Consider the following 18,331-nt stretch of genomic DNA (forward strand, 5'->3'; position numbering starts at 1 on the left):
AATTGTAGGAGACCTCAATACTCCACTCTCAGCAATGGACAGATCATCTAAGCAGAAAATCAACAAGGAAACAAGAGTTTTGAATGATACACTGGACCAGATGGACCTGTAAGATATTTACAAAACATTCCACCCTAAAACAACAGAATACTCATTCTGCTCAAGTGCACATGGAACTTTCTCAAGAATAGACCAAATACTGGGTCACAAATCAGGTCTCAACCGATTTCAAAAGATTGAGATTATTCCCTGCATATTCTCAGACCACAATGCTTTAAAACTGGAACTCAATCACAAGAAAAAAATTGGCAGAATTTCAAAAACTTGGAAGCTAAAGACCACTCTGCTCAAGAATGTTTGGGTCAACCAGGAAATCAAAGAAGAACTTAAACAATTCATGGAAATCAATGAGAACGAAAACACATCAGTCCAAAACCTATGGGATACTGCAAAGGCGGTCCTAAAGGGGAAGTACATAGCCATTCAAGGCTCACTCAAAAAAAAAAGAAAAATTCTGAATTCACCAACTAACTCTACACTTTAAAAAACTATAGAAAAAGCAACAAACGATGCATAAGCCTTGCATTAGAAGAGAAATAATTAAAATTAGAGCAGAAATCAATGAATTAGAAAACAGAAACACAGTAGATCAGATCAACAAAACTAGAAGTTGGTTCTTTGAAAGACCTAATAAGATCGATAAACCACTGGACAGACTTATCCAAAAGCAAAGAGAAATGACCCAAATTAATAAAATTATGAATGAAAGGGGGAGATCACGACTAACACCAAGGAAATGGAAACAATTATTAGAAATTATTATCAACAACTATATGCCAATAAACTGAGCAATCTGGATGAAACAGAGGCCTTCCTGGAAACCTATAAGCTGTCAAGACTGAAACAGGAAGAAATTGACAACCTGAATAGGCCAATAACCAGTAACAAGATTGAAGCAGTGATCAAAAACCTCCCAAAAAACAAGAGTCCAGGACCTGATGGATTCCCTGGGGAATTCTACCAAACATTCAAAGAAGAAATAATACCTATTCTCCTGAAGCTGTTTCAAAAAATAGAAACAGAAGGAAAACCTCCAATCTCATTCTATGAGGCCAGCATTACCTTAATCCCGAAACCAGGAAAAGACCCCATCACAAAGGAGAATTTCAGACCGATATCCCTGACGAATATGGATCCCAGAAGCCTCAACAAAATCCTAGCTAATTGGATCCAACAATACATTAAAAGATCATCCACCGTGACCAAATGGGATTTATCCCCGGGATGCAAGGGTGGTTCAACATTCACAAATCAATCAATGCCATAGAACACATTAATAAGAGGAGGGAGAAGAACCATATGGTCCTCTCAGTTGATGCAGAAAAAGCATTTGACAAAATACAACATCCTTTTCTGATTAAAACTCTTCATAGTATAGGGATAGAGAGAATCCTCAAGTTCATAAAATCCATCTATGAAAAACCCACAGCAAATATCATCCTCAATGGGGAATAGCTGAGAGCCTTTCCCTTAAATCAGGAACATGTCAAAGATGTGCACTCTCACCACTATTGTTCAACATAGTACTAGATGGCGCCTGGGTGGCTCAGTCTTTGGGTGTCTGCCTTCAGCTCAGGTAATGATCCCGGGGTCCTGGGAATGAGTCCTGCATCAGGCTGCCTGCACGGCGGGAAGCCTGCTTCTCACTCTGACCCTCTCCCCTGCTTGTGTTCCTGCTCTTGCTGTCTCTCTCTCTGTCAAATAAATAAATAAATAAATAAATCTTTAAAAAAAATAAAAAACATAGTACTAGAAGTCCTAGCAACAGCAATCAGACAACAACAAAAAATAAAAGTTATTCAAATTTGCAAAGAAGTCAAACTCTCTTTTTGCAGACGACATGATACTTCATGTGGAAAACTCAAAAGACTCCACCCCAAATTACTAGAACTCATACAACAATTGAGTAATGTGGCAGGATACAAAATCAATGCACAGAAATCAGTTGCTTTCTTATACACTAAAAACGCAACTGAAGAAAGAGAAATTAGAGAATTGATTCCATTTACAATAGCATAAGATACCATAAGATACCTTGGAATAAACCTAACGAAAGAGGTAATGGATCTATACTCTAGGAATTACAGAACCCTCATGAAAGAAATTGAAGAAGACACAAAAAGATGGAAAAACTTTCGATGCTCATGGGTCAGAAGAATAAACATTGTTAAAATGTCTATGGTATCCAGAACAATCTATACCTTCAACACCATCCCAATCAAAATTACAATGACATTTTTCAAAGTGCTGGAACAAACAATCCTAAAATTTGTATGGAATCAGAAAAGACCCCGAATTGCCATGGAAATTTTGAAAAAGAAAAACAAAGCTGGGAGCATCACGTTGCCCGATTTCAATCTATATTACAAAGCTTTGATCCCCAAGAAAGCATGGTGCTGTTTTGTGCTACTGGCACAAAAACAGACATATAGACCATACAAACCAATGAAACAGAATAGAGAGCCCAGATATAGACCTTCAACTCTATGGTCAAATAATCTTTGACAAAGCAGGAAAAAACATGCAATGGACAAAAGACAGTCTCTTCAATAAATAGTGTTGGGAAAATTGGACAGCCACATGCAGAAGAATGAAACTCAACCATTCTCTAACACCATTCACAAAGATAAACTCAAAATGGATGAAAGACCCCAATGTGAGACAGGAATCCATCCAAATCCTAGAGGAGAACATAAGCAGTAACCTCTTTGACATCACCCATAGCAACTTCTTTCAAGATACATCTCCAAAACCTAGTGAAACAAAAGCAAATTGAACTTTTTGGACTTCATCAAGATAAAAAGTTTCTGCACAGCAAAGTAAACAGTCAACAAAACAAAGAGGCAACCCACAGAATGGGAGAAGGTATTTGCAAATGACACTACAGATAAAGGGCTGGTATTCAAGATCTATAAAGAACTTCTCAAACTTAACACCCAAAAAACAAATAACCAAGTCAAAAAATGGGCAGAAGACATGAACAGACACTTCTCTGAAGAAGACATACAAATGGCTAACAGACACATGGAAAAATGTTCATCATTATTAGACATCAGGGAAATTCAACTCAAAACCACATTCAGATACCACCTTACACCAGTTAGAATGGCAAAAATGGACAGGGAAAGAAACAACAAATGTTGGAGAGGGTGTGGAGAAAGGGGAACCCTCTTACACTGTTGGGAATGCAAGTTGGTACAGCCACTTTCGACAACAGTGTGGAAGTTCCTCAAAAATTTAAAAATAGAGCTACCCTATGACCCAGCAATTGCACTCCTAGGTATTTACCCCAAAGACACAGATGTAGTGAAAAGAAGGGCCATATGCACCCCAATGTTCATAGCAGCAATGTCCACAATAGCCGAACTGTGGAATGAGCCGAGATGCCCTTCAACAGATGAATGGAAAAAGAAGATGTGGTCCATATATACAATGGAATATTACTCAGCCATCAGAAAGGATGAATACCCAACTTTTACATCAACATGGATGGGACTGGAGGAGATTATGCTAAGTGAAATAAGTCAAGCAGAGAAAGTCAATTACCATATGGTTTCACTTATTTGTGGAACATAAAGAATAGCATGGAGGACATTGGGAGAGGGAAGGGAAAAATTAGGTGGGAGAAATTGGAGGAAGAGATGAATCATGAGAGACTATGGACTCTGAGAAACAAACAGAGTTTTAGAAGGGAGGGGAGAAGGGGCATTGGTTAGTCCAGTGATGGGTATTATGGAGGGCACCTACTTTATGGAGCACTGGGTGTTATATGAAAACAATGGATCATGGATCACCACATCAAAAACTAATGATGTATTGTATGGTGACTAGCATAATGTAATAAAATTTAAAAAAAATTAAATGGAATTTAAATAAACAATTTTAAAGAAAAAAATATAAAAAATGTGTGTAATACCCAAAGCAATGTACACATTTAATGTAATCCCTATCAGAATACTACCAGCATTTTTCACAGAGCTATAACAAATAATCCTAAAATTTGTATAGAACCACAAAAGACCCCAAACAGCCAAAGCAATCTTGAAAAAAAGAAACAATCTGGAGGCAGCACAAGTTATATTACAAAGCTGTAGTCATCAAGACACTATAGTACTGGCACAAAAAACAAACAAACAAACAAAAAACAAAAACACAGATCAATGGAAAGAATAGAAAATCCAGAAATTGACCACGAGCTGTATGGTAAACGAATCTTTGACAAACCAGGAAATAATATCCAATGGAAAAAGTCTCTTTAACAAATGGTGTTTGGAAAACTGGGCAGCCACATGCAGAAGAATGAAACTGAACCACTTTCTTTCACAATACACAAAAATAAATTCAATATGGATGAAAGCTAAACATGAGAAGGAATCTATCAAAATCCTTGAGGCAGCAACCAGTTTGACATGGACTGTGGCAATGTGTTACTAGACACATCACAGAAGGTAAGGAAAACAAAAGCAAAAATGAACTATTGGAAGTTCATCAAAATAAATAGCTTTTGCACAGCAAAGGAAACAATAAAGAAAACTAAAAGTAACCTAATGAATTAGAGAAAATAATTGCAAATGACATATTTTATAAAGAGTTAGTATCCAAAATATATGAAGTACTTATAAAATTCAACACCCATACAACAAATAATCCAATAAAAAATGGGCAGAAGCCATGAATACATATTTTCAAAGAAGACATCCAGATGGCCAACTGACACATGAAAAGTTTATCAACATCACTCATTATCAGTGAATCAGAAGTCAAAACTATAATGATATTTCACCTCACACCCGTTAGAATAGCTAAAATCAACAACACAAGAAACAGGAGGTGCTGGTGAGGATGTGGAGAAAAGGAAACCCTCTTGTATTGTTGGTGGGAATGCAAACTGGTGCAGCCACTCTGGAAAACAGTATGGAGATTCCTCAAAATTTAAAAATAGAACTACCCCATGACCCAGCAATTGTACTGGTAGGTATTTACCCAAAGGATACAAAAATACTGATTTGAAGGGGCACATGCACCCTGATGTTAATATGTTAATAGCATTATTAACAATAGTCAGATTATGAAAAGAGCCCAAGTGCCCATTTATTGATAAATGAATGGATAAAGAAGAAGTGGTATATATATATACAATGGATTACTGCTCAGCCATCAAAAAGAATGAAGTCTTGCCATTTGCAGTGACATGGATGGAGCTAGAGTGTATTATGCTAAGTGAAATAAGTCAGTCAGAGAAAGACAAATATCATCTGATTTCACTTATATGTGGAATTTAAGAAACAAACAGATGAACATAAGGGAAAGGGAAAAAAAGAGAGGGAGGCAAACCATAAAAGAGTCTCTTGAGTGTAGAAAACAAACTGAGGGTTGCTGGTGGGGAGGTGGGCGGGAGGGGGGTGGGCTAAATGTGTGATCAGTATTAAGGAGGGTAGTTGTGATGAGCACTGGATGTTTTATGTAAGTAAAGAATCACTAAATTCTACTCCTTAAACTGATATCACACTGTTAACTATGAATTTAAATATAAACATGAAAAAAAGTTTAGATCTTATAATCTAGTACTTTCAGTTCTTTAAATTTTCTCCAAATTCTCTATGATCACTCTTTTATATTACTTGCCATGCCTAATACCTAAATTTCCCTGTACTAATGCTCCCATCCTAAGACAAAGCCTATCTTTCAAATTGGAAGTTATCCAAAATAACCCATTGTTAAGAAACTACTGTAATAGACAGATTGACTTTTCTTGCAGTAGTAAATCACAGCAACAAATTCAATCTTTTACTTTGAAGTTTCTAAATCAAAACTTATTACAGAATTGTTCATTTTAGCTGTTTTATCTTTAAGCATACTTTCCTGTAGGCTGTTTAGAAGACAAAACAATGTTGTTATAAAATTTCCATTTATGTATTTATTTTGTACGTTGCAGGGGAATGTGGTTCTTTGTTTCTAATTGGCAAAAGAATTTTTGTCAATAATGAAGACAGAGCTAGAATTACAGTATGTCCTACAGTATATTAATCCATAGGACTTTTAATATTATATATATCATGAAATGGCATACTACATAATCAGCACCCAGTAAGTATTTATTTGGCTACCAAGCGTGTTCCAGAAACATCTACCAAAGTTGATACAATTGATCTATCCTTTACATATTTATCATACCAAATTTATGTATGAGACTGCTCTAGGCTAATGAATATAAACAGGAAAACTGAACGATTATCACATTGCTGCATAAGTATAAGGAACTTTCTAGTATTTCATAATTAAGCAGCTAGAATCCCTAGAGTTAATTTGTACATTTGAACTCAGGTTATTTCATTAGCACTTATAGCTAACATATGCATGCCAATAACAAAGACATTATTTTTAAGAAGTAAAAAAAGAAAATCTAATGATAACCTCCAATATATACATGTTGGTGTTTGCAATATATTGCGAGAAGGGAAGTAAACTGCACATCCCTTGTTTTTAATCTTAAGAAACAAGGATTTTATAATTTTTGCTTTTTCACTGATGTGACCTTTGATTTCTTTTACATGGAAAGAGCAGGGAACCCAGTGATGGTCTAAAATTTCATGAAAAAATGCTAGTCATCATAGCAAATAAAGATTATGTTCACCATCATCAAACTGAAATCTACTCCATTGTTTTGCAATGCGGGCAGAGTCATGAACCCACTGTTTGGGGAAATTTCCTTTCTAATTACATTGTATTCCTACCCATTATGAAGTCACCAGAATCTATTAACCTGTATATTGATGAAACCATATGTGTTCTCGCTTTAATTTCTTCACCATGAGTTATTTTGCCATGGAAGAATGGTGGCTTTGGAATTTAAAGTAATGTATTTGACTATATACTATCTATTTGAACTTAGCCAAATTGCTGAGCCTCTTCGAGCTTTGGTTTCTTCAACTACCAAAAAGATAATAATACCTGTTCTACTTACTTTACAGAATTTTCGTGATAATCAAAGGAAATGAATAAGTGTGAAACTGCTTTGTGAGCTAAATTGCTGACCAAATTTGAGCTTCCAAGGAAGTGCCTCACAATATTTTTTTCTCTTTTGCCAAGTCTTGGATCTACTAAGAAGAGTCTAACACATGAATTAGAAAGCAAAGGAATGCAGTAATAACTAAACTGATCATCATATACTATTAAGTATGCACTAATCAAAATTTCCAAGAAAGTGTCCAAGCATTCTTATTACTATAAATATCTGAAGGGAAGATGAAACTTATCTATAATATGTTTCTTTCTAAGGCTTTTTGTGGCTCCTGGAGTCCATTAGCATTAAATGGAAAAAGATCTAAGACCTACAAACATTGCTAAATCTTTAGTGACCAGAATTATTTGTGACGGTAGCATTTACTGACAATGAAGAACATGATGTACAGAATAGCTGTTGCACTCAGTCTGTCCAGTCTTTACATTCTTTATTTGAAGATAAAATTGTTCTTTAAAAGAAGGTATTATTGTGTGATCATACTAACATAAAACACATGCTTCAGTAGTATGGTCTCTGGCACTTAATTAAACTTCTCTATTTAGTCTTTGCAATAACATTCAAAGATTATTATCAGGAACAAAGCAACAAATCTAAAACCCTTGTTTCCTAAAATTAAACACAAGGTGCATGCCTTTTCCTGCTCCCACTACAGTCAGTATATTAAAAGTAACACTAAAATATTTGGATTAGAAGTTTTTATTAGAACTTATTTTCTTCCTTTTTAAAATCAATTTCTTTGTTCTAGCACACATCTCCTGTCAATAAAATGAAAAATGATATAGATTTAGGAAAATAGCGGTCTCAGTGTAGCATCTCTCATATTATTATTCCAGTATCATCTGTTACAAAGTAAGACCAATTCCCACATCTAATTACAAACAGGATTTCAGAGTCATTAAACAAAATACATTTCCATTAGTGCTGCTGTAAGATGATAGAGAAAAAATGAAGATTAGTTTATGTTCCACCTCTGTTTTTCAAGCTTTGAATATTTAGACCTCTGTACTCTAAATTTGTGGAAGATCAACAAGGTGATAGACATGTAAAAATGCTTCATTCTAAACAATTTAACTGTGCTACTTGCATTTTGTCATTAGATTTTGTTCCACTGCATTTAATTCTTATAGTAAAAATAACAAGAAACTGAAAGGTTCCTTCCCTATGACTTGGCAGGTGCCTGGAGGTATGTCCTTGTACTCTACAAAGACATGTTCTACATACTTCAAAGTAAATTTGGTACAACAAAGCTTACATATGAAAATGGATTACTTGCAAGTAGGTAATTTTGATTCAATGAGACAAAGATTTTTTTCTGCTATTAGAATGCAAGAAAGGTTATAGACTAGATAAATCAAGTAAAGTAGATCATACAATATGCCTAAATGGCTGAAATACACACTAAGAGGTATATATTTCCTTTCAATGAATGTATGCCATGCCCATTAACATTAATGCTTCCAGGGAGGATTATACCCTGAAGTATTGCTGAATGACTGAAGTACACAATCGATAGCATTTTATTTAGTTACAGCTTTTTTTATGGAAAGTCTGTTTAGATAGTCCAATGAGACCTTTAATGTTTTCTTATTCATTGTATGTTAAGCCATATAGTTCATGGAGATCAGAGCTTTTCTAAACTGAAGGAAGATAAATATAATTGATCTGGTTCTATAAGTAAAGGAGAGAGAAAGCTTCTCATTTCAGTTTTAACTCTTTCAAGAACAATGATAAGCCCAATTCTTCTTCCATCATATATTAATGATTTTACCCTTTTATTGTAGGGATAGGAGGCTTCGGACCAGGGCTTTTTTTTTTTTTTTTTTTTTTGCCATGTGTTATTGAGATACATTACATAGCAATTCAGCATTATTTAATGTGTATTAAGAAGATGTATTCTAGTTATACTAGAATTCTAGAAAAGAAACAGAAGGCTGACAGCAAACCATATCTGGATTATTAGTTTTCTAAGATTTATTTATAGGCAGTCTCTAAACTAAATGGCCACCCTTACATACGTATAGAACAATTCCCTTGCTCCCTTCTGAAATTAGAGTGCCAGAATAACCAGTTATCCTATACCCAAAGGTAGAATTACCATAGCTGTTATTGACCTTAAATGTTATCTATTTCCACTTCTTATTTTTATATATCAAACACACACACACACACACACACATACACACACACACACGCACAAAGCAAAAAACAAAAAACAGAGGGTCAGCTACAAGAAGAGAATTGTTTCTTGGCAGACATGGTTCTAGAACCCAGATCTCCCAACAGCCAATAATCATTTGGCTTCCTCTGCAAACTTGCAACTTAGTTTCAGATGCGTCCTCTTATTTTTCCTCATTTCCAAACCATCTTGACAGTTATTGTTTCTTGCTTGAAGGCAGGAATTCAGCCTGATCAAATGTAATCTACAATTTATGTAGATTGTAAATGTATCTACAATCCACACAAATACTCTATAAAGTGAAGTATGTACCAAATGCATTTTTATAAATAACTATAACAGGTATTGATAAATCCAAAATGGGAAATAATCAGAAATATTCAGGAAGGACGCCTGGGTGGCTCAGTTGGTTAAGCAACTGCCTTCAGCTCAGGTCATGATCCTGGAGTCCTGGGATCGAGTCCCACATCGGACTCCCTGCTCAGCAGGGAGTCTGCTTCTCCCTCTGACCCTCTTCCCTCTTGTGCTCTCTATCTCTCATTCTCTCTCTCACAAATAAATAAATAAAATCTTTATAAAAAAAAGAAATCGTCAGGAAGATTTTGCCTAGGAGGGACATGTCTCTCTTCTTTTTCTCTTTCCTTTCTCTTCTCTGTCCCACATACTTCCAGAAACATTATTGCAGTATATGAAATGTTATTAATATATCCAGCAGTTAATTCCAAAAGTAGACACAGCTCAGAAATGTAGTAAAAAGAGGATGGTGAAGAGAAAAAGGAGAGGATAGACTTGGAAACAACATTAAGAAACACAAGAGCTAGGTACAAGTGATGATTTAGGCTTCAGACCATTCCACAGGTAGACTGAAAATATCAGCTGAGCACCCTGAGTGTTTCATTTGCTGTGATTTTGTCAGTAGAACTTGCAGATAATGGTGACAATTATGAGTTTTCTGAAAATAAAAAAAGTGTAAATCGATACTCCTACCAAAGAAGTCCTTTATGGAACACAAAACCCATAAGAGCTTACAAATAAAAGTTTAACCATCAATATTCTAAAGTATGCACATGTCTCTCCATAGAAAGGCTAAAGACCCAGAAATCAGGGGATAACATGTGTTCTATAAATTACTCCTAGAGGCACCTGGGTGGCTCGGTCAGTTAAACACCCAACTCTTGGTTTCAGCTCAGGTCATAGTCTCAGGGTCATGAGATCAAACCCCATGTTCCACATTCAGTGCAGAGTCTGCTTGAGATTCTCTCTCTCTCCCTCTCTCTTTGCCCCCCAAAATAAATAAATAGATAAAATCTTTTAAAAAATTACTGTTATGCATTATTTCCAATAGTAATATAAAAAAGTTTATAATTTTCTACCAAAGTAAGGTGCAATTTTAAACTAGACCACCATCATTAGGAATTCAACTTTTACAACCTGTCTTGAGATAGTTCCAAAATATAGTGACACCAAAAATCTTATTTTCCAATTTTATGCCATTATTCCTGGTTAGCTAGTTATGTTTTTTTTCTTTCATTGACTATAAATTAGCAGCTAACATGAAATAGAAACTATTTTTATTAAAATAGAAGATTTTATTAAGCTAATATGGAATAGAAGATTTTTATTACATGTTCTGATGTAGAGACAATAAAACTTATAAATGCACAGTGACTTACAGTGAAAAGTCAGGGTATAACCATAGCATAGAAAACACTGGAATCACTAGACTGAAAGCATAAAAGTCATGTTTCTATTACCAGTAATTTTCTCCTATTATTTAACTGTGTAACTTTAAGGGAGGCACTGGATTTGTTTGTGCTTTTCTTTTCTATGATAACAGGAAGAGTACTGACTTTTTACTTGCCTCACAGGAGTAACATAAGGTCATGAGGAGGTCAATAATTATATTTTGGCAATATGTATTTAAAAATAATTAAAATGCTGATGTGTATATATCATATTTATATTAGTAGAGAATAAAACCTTTCATGTTTATAAATGATGTGCTAGTGTGGTTAAAGCACTAAAACAAAGTGTTTTCTCCTGTTTCTTGTAAAGAAAATAATTAAGAAAATACTTTGTTCATGCGATAAATATGTAAAAATAATACATACTTTAACAACCCCAAAACACTCCTGGGAAATCTGCACAGCACTCACAAAGATGAAAAACAGTCTTTCTTTGGTCTTGTCATCTTTAACATTAAAATAACAGCCTAGACATTTTGCTTTTCTAGAATAAAAGACCTACCTCTTTTGCCTTTTGAAGACCTTGAAAATTTAACAGAAAAAAACTAAAAAATGCTGACCACATAATAGCTGACTATTCATGGTGGGTGTAGAACATGAAAGGTTACAATATGGATCTGTACCTATGCATTTCTTTTCAACTTGAGCAGCATCCTCCTGCTTCTGCTAACTTGGCAATCATACAGCTGACAGATTTCTGAGTTTTCTAAATAATGCATGGGCTTTTCTTCTAACATGTCAGTGCAAAAGTATCAATTCTGCCCCAGTGTCATTCATGATGCTGATTTGACTTGACAGCATTCCATTAAACCAATGAGTTTCTTTCCCCTTCTTCATGGTTCCTTAAATATCCCACTGGGTGATGTATTTGTGATTTTTTAAACAGATTATGAAGGAATTGCATTTATAAGAAAAACTCCATGGCAAATACAGTTGGAAAAAAAAAGTTACAAAACAATAAAACTTTATAACAGGATATTTTTCCCGATTCTCTTGATTCCTCAAATGTCACCCTTCTTACATCCCCTTCCAAGATAAAAGGTCTACACTCAAAACTTGAACTTCTAAGAAAATACCACTGAAATATGTAATACTACTTGGTATCTCTTTTGGGAAAGCAAAAACACATTCATTAAATCATGCATGTTAACTGCAGAGCCTACACAAGGAAAATAAATGCTTTGTTCCTTACTCAGTCCTTTATGAAAGCAGGACTTTATGAAAGTTCTTTATGAAACCAGGACAATGCACCGATGCTCCTCCGTTGATTATGTCCCAGCAGTATAAAATAGTCTAAAGTCAGAAAGTCTGAAGAGAAGAGCAATTTGTGCTCTATTTTTAGAATAAGGTATATATTTTTCAGAGAAACTGTTGCCCCATAGAATGTAAACCTTGAGCATCTGGAGAAAAGAACTTTTGTCTCATGGTTAAAAATGATTTAGATGTAAATACATCCTAGGGGGTTCTAAAGGTTTCTTTGCAAATTTCTGCAAGCCATTTAAGATACATATTTGGATCTTATAATGATCTCCTAGAGGAGGAAATTGTAACTATTCATGACCCAACTAGAGAGGCTTGACAATCTGATTCAAATCAAAAAAGAAACCTGGTCTGGGAATGCGTCAGGTAAAGCAGACATGGATTCAATTTGCACATGGAGAATAATCCTTGTGAAGTGACTTTCATTTTGCTGGCAAGAAAGAGAGGTCAAGCATCTTCAATAAAATTTAAAAATACCTTTCCTTAGAAAATGTTCTGGGTTCAAAAAAGAGGTAAAATGTGAAACAGGCAGTTAATTATTTGGGCCCCCAAACCTCCTCTTTTCTCCTAGTTATACACAGTCTCTGTCCATTAGGCTTTCCCCAGGGAACTCCCTCCTTTCATCAGCACCAACTCTCATACTTTCATTCACACTAATATGTAAACAACTGATAAATGTGAAAATTATAATACCTAGGGAAATTTAAAATGAACTTTGTACTTTGCATTAGACAAGTACTAAGAGAGTTGGAAATGCCAGAAACATTGTGATTTCCCAGAGACCATGAAATCATCTTACTTACAGAAAAAAACAGCTCTGCTGAAGTCTTATATTACTTGATTAATTAAATCTGATTTTGCTAAAGGAAAAAATATTCTTTGAGAATCTATGCCCAATCAACTTCCCTCAGTAAGTCAGAAACCAAAACTCTCACACATTAGTGAAATAAATATTTCCTACAGTGAGTACCTACATTAAGTTTCTATATTGAGTTTCTACACTAAGAGTCAGTGGCCTTAATTGAGATTTCTAGAAAGTTTCTCCAACTTTATTTTTTTATTCCTGGAGAGTGACTGATTTTCATTCGGTGTACTCAGGTGTTTTTTGTTTTTGTTTTTGTTTTTATTTTTTCATTTTTCTTCCATATGTATTTACTGCTTATTTATTAATAAAATTTAAGCAGAAATATAGTCAGAGTATTTTGACGAGATCGGGTATGTTCAGGGTGGTATGGCCACAGACTAGTCAGAGTATTTTGATAAATAATTACCTATGGTTAAGTATTATCCTTTTATCATTAACATAATATATATGTTTATATGTATATGTGTATAACACATATTTATAAATGTGTGTGTGTGCCCTCTAGCTGCCATCTTGTGTCCCTGTGTGTGTGCACCTCATCTCAACTGGTCCTCCTGAGACCCCCTGAGTACCAATCCTAGTGCCCACATGGTCCCATTTTCACTCCAACAAGATGAAAGGAACTATCATGAACCAGGAGAAACTTGCCAAACTGCAAGCACAAATGTGCATTGGTGGGAATGGAACTGCTCGCCAAAAGAAGGTGGTTCATAGAATGACTACAGCAGATGATTAGAAAAAAAAAAAAAAAAAAAAAACTTCAGTCCTTCTTAAGCAAGTTAGGGGTAAACAATATCTCTGGTGTTGAAGTGAATATGTTCACAAACCAAGGAACAGTGATCCACTTTAACAACCCTACAGTTCAGGCATCCCTGGCAGTGAACACTTCCACTGTTACAGGCCATGCTGAGACAAAGCAGCTGACAGAAATGCTACCCAGTATCTTAAGCCAATGTGGTACAGACAGTCCGACTAGTTTAAGAAGACTGGCTGAAGCTCTGCCCAAATAATTTGCAGATGGAAAAGCACCACCTGCTACCAGAGAGGAGGATGATGATGAAGTTCTAGATCTTGTGGAGAATTTTGATGAAGCTTCCAAGAATGAAGTAAACTGAATTGAGTCAACTTTGGAACAAAAAAAACTTGAAAAAGTTACTGGGAGCTGCTATTTTATGACTGCTTTTTAAAATCTTGTTCATGGATCTGATAAAATCTAGATCTCTAATATTTTTTAAGCCCAAGCCCCTTGGACACTGCTGGTCTCTTCAGTTTTTTACTTGTGCACAATTCATTCTTTGCAGCTAATCAAGCTGAAGAAGCCTGGGAATAAAGTTTGAAACAAGATTAATAAAGTCTTTTTCCTAGTAAAAAAAAAAAAAATGTGTGTGTGTAATTTTGGGTGTGATAATTTCCTTGAAAGGGTTCTTATTTAACTATTTTAAGGTTTAAGATTGAGGCTTTTGTCGTTCCATATTGTAAGCCAGGAGAGAATGGAAAAGTCCTAAGAGGATAATAATTCCCTTAAGGACATGCCTGAATCCATAAACAATGTATCTTAAGATAGTTCAGCCACTGACAAACTTCCCAATATGTAACTTCTTCTCATCTTGTGCCCATGTTCATGTTATTTCAGCAGGAAAATCTTGTGAAACCCTCCCCCAACTCCTGGAGTCAAATAGCCATGTGTTTATCCTTGGTAGTAATACTCTTTGCACTCTTCTTGGGCTAATCTTTTGTTCCTTAAACAATCTTACCTCCACCTGTGACCAGTAGGCAAGGGTTGGAATGCTAGGCTAATTCTAGAAAGATTGTACAAAAGCATTGGTTTTGATGAAATGCTGCTAGAATGATCCCTTTGTGGTATGATTTATTTCTCTGTTGCATATTGATATACTATAAACTTTAAAAAAAGTCAGAGGTCAGTTCCTCTCTCCATATCAACTAAACTATCATATATCACTTCTTAAAAACTCTTTAAGTCACAATCTTTGCTATTCTCCACATTCTTGGGGACACTGGAGTTTCTGCTATCCAGCAGGATCAGCTTTCCATAAAAAGGGGAATTATAATGTTGGAATATCATGAAATCTGGACAACAAAGTACAAAGTACAGAGTATCCAGTAAATGTATGATAAATTACAATCTAATTTTTGAAACCAATCTGTGGATATATAATCCACAAATTTCACTTTGGGAATATAAAATGTTGCAGCCACTTCAAAAAATTGTTTGGCATTTCTTCAAAATAGTAAACATAGAGTTACTATTTGACCCAGTAATTCCACTTCTAGTTATATACCCAAGAGACATGAAAATTTATGTCCACCTAAAACCTTGCGCATGAACTTTGATAGCAGCATTATTTATAATAGGCAAAAAGTAGAAACAATTTAAATGTCCAGCAACAGATGAATGATGAAACAAAATATACTTCTTTTATATGATGGAATATTATTCAGGCATTAGAAGCAGAGAAGTACTGATAAATGCTACAATATGGGTGAAGCTTGAAAACATGTCAAGTTACAGGCCAATATCCCTGATAAACATAGATGCAAAAATCCTCAACAAAATACTAGCATATGAAATCTAGTATACAGAATTCAACAATACATTTAAAAAAAATCATTCACCACAACCAAGTGGGGTTTATTCCTGGGTTACAAGTGTGGTTCAATATTCACAAATCCATCAATGTGATACATCACATCAATAAGAGAAGTGATAAGAACTATATGATCATTTCAATAGATACAGAAAAGGCATTTGACAAAGTAAAATATTTATTCATGATAAAAAAATAAACAACAAAGTAGGTTTAGAGGAAAATATCTCAACATCATAAAGGCCATATATGAAAAACCCACAGCTAACATTATCCTGTATGGGGAAAACCTGAGAGCTTTTCCCCTAAAGTCAGGAACAAGACAAGGATGTCCATTCTCACAATTTTTATTCAACATAGTACTGGAAGCCCCTGTCACAGCAATTAGACTACAAAAAGAAATAAAAGACATCTAAATTGGTAAAGAAGAAATAAAACCTTCACTATTTGCAGATGCCATGATACTATATATAGAAAACTTGAAGGACTCCACCAAAAACCTGCTAGAACTGATGAATGAATTCAGTAAAGTCCCAGGACACAAAATCAATGTATAGAAATCTATTGCATTTCCATATACCAATAATGAAGCAGCAGAAGGACAAATTAAGAAAACCCATTTACAATGGCACCAAAAATAATAGGATACTAGGAATAATCTTAATCAAAGAGGTAAAAGATCTGTACTCTGAAAACTAATAAACACTGATGAAAGAAATTGAAGACAACACAAAGAAATGGAAAACCATTTGAAGAATAAATATTGTTAAAATATCTATATTACCCAAAGCAGTCTACACATTTAATCCAATTCCTATGAAAACACCAACAGCATTTTTCACAGAACTAGAACAAACAATTCAAAATTCTAAAATTTTTATGGAACTTTAAAAGACCCCAGTGAGCCAGAGAAATTTTGAAAAAGAAATCCAAAGCTGGAGACATCACAATTCTAGACTTCAAGTTATATTACAAAACTGTACTAATCAAAACACGATGTTAGTGGCACAAAAATAGATACACAGATTAGTGGAACAGAATAGAAAACCCAGAAATGAACCCACAACTATATGGTCATTAATCTTTGACAAAGCAGGAAAAATATCCAATGGGAAAAAAGAATGCCTTTTCAACAAATGGAGTTGGGAAAAATGGACAGCGACATGCAAAAGAAAGTAACAACCACTTTCTTACACCATACACAAAAACAAATTAAAAATGGATGAAAAAGCTAAATGTAAGACCTGAAACCGTAGAAATCCTAGAACACAGACAGGTATTAAATTCTTTGACATTGGCCATAGCAACTTCTATCTAGATATGTCTTCTGGGGCAAGGGAAACAAAAGTAAAAAACTATTGGGAGTAAAACAAAAACAACAACAACAACAACAACAACAACAACAAAAACTTCTGCATCGTGAAGGAAACAATCAACAAAACTAAAAGGCAACCTAGGAAAGGGAGAAGATAGTTGCAAATGACTTATATAATAAAAAGTTAGTATTCAAAATATACAAAGAACTTATAAAATTCAACACCCAAAATCAAATAATCTAATTAAGAAATGGACAGAAGGCATAGGGGTGCCTGGGTGGCTCAGATGGTTAAGCGTCTGCCTTTGGCTCAGGTCATGATCCCAGGGTCCTGGGATCGAGCCCCATATCGGGCTCCCTGTTCGGTGGGGACCCTGCTTCTCCCTCTCCTCCTGCTCCCCCTGCTTGTGCTCTCTCATTCTCTCTGTCAAATAAATAAATAAAATCTAAAAAAAAAAAAAAAGAAATGGGCAGAAGGCATAGACACCTTTTCCAAAGAAGATATCCAGATGGTCAACAAACACAGGAAAAGATATTCATCTTCACTTACCATCTGGTATTTGTCTTTCTCTGATTGAGTTATTTCCCTTAGCATAATAGCGTATGATTTCACTCATATATGGGATTTAAGAAACAAAATGGATCAACATTCAGGAGGGGGAAAAAGAAAGAGAAGGAAACAAATCATGAAAGACCCTTAACTATAAAGAACAAACTGCAAGTTGATGGAGGGACAAGGGTGGGGGATGGGATAGATGGGTGATGGGTATTAAGGAGGACACTTGTTATGATGAGCACTGGGTTTTATATGTAAATGATGAACCACTGAACTCTACTCCTGAACCAATATTGAAATGTATGTCAACTAACTAGAATTTAAATTTACATATATATATATGTATATGTAAATTTACATCACTTACCATCAAGGAAATGCAAATCAAAACTACAATGAAATATCACCTCACCCCTGTCACAATGATTAAAATCAACAACCAGTAACACAATAAACAAGGTGTTGACAAGGATGTGGAGTAAGGGGAATCCTCTTGCACTGTTGGTGGTAATATAAACTGGTGCAGCCACTCTGGATAACAGTATGGAGGTTCCTCAAAATGTTAAAAATAGAACCAACCACCTATGATCCAGCAATCGCATTACTGGATATTAACCCAAAGAATTCAAAAACACTAATTCAAAGGGATACATGAACCCCTATGTTTATAGCAGGATTATTTACACTAGCCAAGATATGGAAGCAGCCTAAGTGTCCATTGATT

At 34.9% G+C, this 18,331-nt stretch overlaps 1 protein-coding gene across 1 annotated transcript in view; it reads right to left on the bottom strand.

Moving 5' to 3' along the window:
• The window catches only part of DACH2 (dachshund family transcription factor 2), a 902,406-nt gene that overhangs the window by 198,791 nt on the left and 685,284 nt on the right, over positions 1-18,331 (bottom strand). The window lies entirely within an intron of this gene.

The sequence above is a fragment of the Eumetopias jubatus genome, unplaced genomic scaffold (assembly GCF_037043125.1).
Source record: "Eumetopias jubatus isolate StellerSeaLion01/CBP00866 unplaced genomic scaffold, mEumJub1_p1.0 scaffold_11, whole genome shotgun sequence".
Taxonomy (NCBI): domain Eukaryota; kingdom Metazoa; phylum Chordata; class Mammalia; order Carnivora; family Otariidae; genus Eumetopias; species Eumetopias jubatus.